This window comes from Microtus pennsylvanicus, unplaced genomic scaffold, assembly GCF_037038515.1.
Source record: "Microtus pennsylvanicus isolate mMicPen1 unplaced genomic scaffold, mMicPen1.hap1 Scaffold_55, whole genome shotgun sequence".
In the NCBI taxonomy this organism is placed as follows: domain Eukaryota; kingdom Metazoa; phylum Chordata; class Mammalia; order Rodentia; family Cricetidae; genus Microtus; species Microtus pennsylvanicus.
In genome coordinates this window covers 75,001-79,763 of record NW_027460989.1, presented here as the reverse complement: position 1 = coordinate 79,763, position 4,763 = coordinate 75,001, and positions in this window count along the sequence as shown.

Below are 4,763 nucleotides of genomic sequence, written 5' to 3'. Positions count from 1 at the left end.
AAGAATGGTTTTTAAGAAGTATTTAGTGATTATATTTCTTTTCACTTAGGGATAAAGAAATGGAGAAGTTCTTTGAAGCAGTAAGTCACAAAAACACCAGGCCATTAAACTTCAGCTACAGGGAAACCCTGTCTCGTGGAAAAACAAAACAACAACAACAACAAAAAAATCCTGAAGCCAGTGATCATTGCAAACATCTGTATGTTCAGATACTGAGCCTGAGCGAGTTAGAGTGTCACAGATTTGCTGCAATTCATTGCAAATTTCATGTGGATCACAAATCCTGCTCAAGTTACAGCTGTTAGTGTCAGTGTGAACCTTGACACCATCTCTACTGGATTTCTGTCAGCTGTGCTCCGGTCTGCTAGAAAAGCAGAAGAACTAAGGTACCGTAATTAACCTCTTCTGTGCCCCACCTGCAAGAACACTCTGTAAGCTACAGTTCTGAAAACAGCCTGGTCCTGGCATAAGAACAGACAGGAGGACCAATGGAACCGAATAGAAGACCCGGATATCGATCCACACATCTTCGAACACCTGATCTTTGATAAAGAAGCCAAAAATACCAGCCTGGTCTACCGAGCTAGCTCCAGGACAGGCTCCAAAGCCGCAGAGAAACCCTGTCTCAAAAAAAACCAAAAAAAAAAAAAAAAAAAACCCCGAAAAAAAAAAAACCAAAGAAGCCAAAAATATCCAATAGAAAAAAAAAAAGAAAGCATGTGAGTTCAAGACCAGCCTGGTCTACAAGAGCTAGTTCCAGGACAGGCTCCAAAAAAAAAAAAAAAAAACTACAGAACAACCCTGTCTCGAAAAAAAAAAAAAAAAAAAAAAAGAAAGAAAGAAAGAAAGAAAGAAAGAAGAAAAAGAAAACAGTGCTGTCCTCGAAAATGCCCTCTCCTGTTGAACACGGCCCCTCACACAGCTCTGATGATGCAGGAGGATGCCGAGGGCCCAGTTGGTGCCTGTATCTGTGCCTTGGCAGCAGCTATTCATGTCTTGCCACTCAGAGTCAAATTCCCTTAAGTTTAGCCTTCCCTAAGTGCTTGTTCACTTCAGAAGACTCAACCCTCATCTTCCGTGTCCTCCTGGCCTAATTTCTCACATTACTGATTTACTGAGTATGAATCAGTAATATGAGATGTTCAGGAGAGGGAGGAAGGGTCATTCATGAAAAAAGTGAGTGTTCAACTAACTAATTCCCCATGGGTTCAGGAAGTAGTGAGAAGATATTAATGAAGCAGAGAGAAATTTCTGGTTTTGGAAGGAGGAAATCCTGAATGGCTCCCTCTGTGTCGCAGGAGAGACTCCTGGAAAGGAAACCTCAGGTTCCGGTTGGTCGGTCAGTTCGGGGAGAAATATTAGCAAGGAGGTAAAGGCCGTGCCTCATGACATCAGCAGTCCCTTCTCTGGAAATTCTACGGTATCTCAGAGAGCTCTCGGAATTTTGTGATGTCACTCGTGTCCTAGAAACGCCAACTGCCCTCAAGACACACTCTCTCGGTGCCTATAAGACTCGGTTCTAGACATGTTGTCTAGAGAATGGAGATCGTTCGTGGAGAGGCCAGAGGGAGGAAGAAGAAAGCTGGCCTCAGGTCAGATCTCACAGGAAAACATGGAGAAATAATTAGTGGTCCTGGGGAAGACGAAGTGAGTTCACCACTAGCAGGGACTAGAGAGATTTCTGGATGTGATGGCTTTGAGACTTCCAGGGCTAGGGCTCAGGAACTGGGAGGTTTCTGGGATGAAACAGGTCTGTCTGTCTTGTTTCTCTGAGTTCCTAAAAGGCCAACCCACATCAAAGATTCACGATAGTTGATTTGACAAAGTCGGGAATTGACAAGGAGTGCGGAAGGAGTCAGTGAGATTTCAATACCAGCACTGACTGCACATCATCCCCCCCCCCCCCGTCCTTTTCGTTGTGTAGCAATAATAATAGAGAAAGGGGAGTAGCGCTCTGCCAAAGCCCGTATTTTACCATGCCTTATATCACAGCCATTAGCAGGGTTGAGGCATCAAGTGCTGCAGTCAGTCCGACTCCTGTGACCCCCCTAAGGTTTCTGGCTTCCCAGTTTTGAGTGACACCATGGTCTCCAGTTCAGCTTGAGAGCTCTTTAAGAGCCAATGGAGGAGAGAGTGGAAAGAGACTGCCATTTTTTTCTTTTTCCTTTTCTTTCTTTCTTTTGCTGTTTTGCTTTGTTTTTCAAGAAAGGGTTTCTTTGTGTATCTTGGGCTGTCCTAAAACTCACTCTGTAAATCAGGCCATCTTTGAATTCACAGAGATCTGTGTGTGTGCTGTGATTAAAGCCCGGCTGAGACTGCAATTTCTTGTTAGCTCTGGGTGTCCTGAGCTGTTAGTAAGTGACAATGGCTCTGTGTTGTGAATCTCTGTGAATCCAGACTATGTTATGTCCTTCAATGACATGAGTCTGAAGCATCAAGCACCCACCCACCCACCCACCCCTATACTCCCTGAGGTCTCTGAAGTCACACACAGCGCAGCCTCTATAGGTCTGAATAAGGCTTAGAAAGCTTTTCCCTGGTTCACCTTGTGCAGAGGAAACCAGGTAAGTTCTGAGAGACATGCACCACCTTCCTACAGAAAGAAGGGAGGACTGATTAACTAATACCCACAGAGGGGGAAACTCAAATCTGGTATTTCAGACAGAACCTGCTTGGACAAAGTCTCATCTGTCAGTCACTTCCTGAGGGAAGGAGGGAGGGAGGGAGGGAGAAAGGAAGGACCACAATTATCTCTCCTCTGTGTCCTTTTTACGCTCTTTTCATGCTCTGATGAATATTGTGATTCAAGTTGGCCATGTCCCCTTTTCCACAGCATGTGCACTGTGGCTCTAGATCAAGGAATCAGTTTGTTTGTTTGTGTGTTTTGCTCTATCTAGGAGAAGCACCATAGCAGTTGCATACTGACTGAGAAATTTGATTTTTAGGAAATGATTTTTCATATCTGTGAGTGGTCTCTCCATAGATAGCCACTCACTCATCTTTCTTTAAACTTGAGTATAGGAATGAATGATCCCTCCCTCCCTCCCTCTCTCCCTCTTCATGGGAATGAGTGTCTGCTCTTGCATTGAGGGCTCCCCAGTTCTCAGCATCTCCAGCCCAACCTGTCACAAGCTGATCACACATTTGCAAACTTGGGATATATTCTGCTGAAGTTTTGGGATAATGAATTTCATCAACTATGGGACTAACTTTGTTCTGACAGGACACTCACTCACAATCTCTCCTCATCACACCCACATAGTGTAACAACTTTGTGTTTCCTCCACAATGGGCTCATTTCTGTCAGGGAACTGAAAGCCGTCCAGCCAGCCAACACTATTTTTCCTTGTTTCTCATTTTTTTCTTATATTCTGTCTCTCCCCCCCCCCCCGCCTGGAAAACTTTCAGAGTTCACTCTGCCCCCCGAGTAAAGGTGTTATGCTTCCTTTTATTGTATATTTAGTGTTTGTGTGTGTGTGTGTGTGTGTGTGTGTGTGTGTGTGTGAGAGAGAGAGAGAGAGAGAGAGAGAGAGAGATTCATTATGAAATCAAAAGTCAGTCAACAACAGCAAACTTTGTATTTATTTGTTCATCCATCCACGTATTTGCTTACTTACTTACTCACTTACTCACTCACTCACTCATTTATTTATTTATTTATTTATTTATTTGCTTGCAGTGGAAGACTTAATTCAGTAAGAATGATCAGAAGGGTAGGTAGGGTATCCTTGGGAAAAGAGTAAGATATCATGATGACTTTCCCTTCCAAGAGGGAGCTTTCTAGTAAGACGTGAAACCACAGTTTCAAGGGCCCGCCCGCTTTCCACAAGTCCTTTTCCAAGGTCAGGCATTTCTTAGGTAAGCAAGGGTCTCCATTCATTCCCTTTGAGGAACTCTCAGGCCCTGCCCTGACATTAACGTCTGACTCGTGCCTATTGTCAAGGCCAATGGGACACTCCTCAGCCCCTCCCTGACCTGAGGTGACCTGAGAAGCCACACCCCACCCCAGTTCACAGGCCTCTCTTTATCTATCTATCTATCTATCTATCTATCTATCTATCTAACTAAGTAACTGTACAGCATAAAATGTGGAATCTCTTCTCAATGAAATGCTGTTGGCAGCCATTCGATGAATTTATTCTCATCTCAGATCCTGTCCAGCAGGGATGTCTTCTTTCCGTGTTTCTTCTTCTTTTGTATGTTGCAGTCAGTTCAGATGTGCTGGTATATGGTGAGAAAGAGAGAGAGAGAGAGAAATGGAATTGCTTTTTATTTATTTGAAGAGTTTTAATGATTTAATATTCAGCTATTTCCAGCCTTATTTACCAGCACATTTATTATTACCAGCGAGCACCTTCCTCTGAAAACATTGGAATCGCCCCCCATCTGTACATGTCATGCACGTGCGTGCATATGTGTGTGTGTGCGCATCCCATCTATCTATCTATCTATCTATCTATCTATCTATCTATCTATCTATCTATGTATCCCTTCATCAAATTCCATTTTAGGAGCTGCTATGCTGACCAGTGACATGGAGGCCACCATTTTCTTAGCCAGTGACAGTCAGGAGACAGAAAGAAGGAAAGAAAGGAAGAAAGAAAGAAAGAAAGAAAGAAAGAAAGAAAGAAAGAATCTACATTCCCAAAGAAAGAAAAAATTTAATTTTAAAAAGTAAAAAAAAAATTAAGTAAGTAAATACATACATAAAAATAGACATAAAGAATGAATAAATGAATAAAACTAAATAATAGTTGAAACAT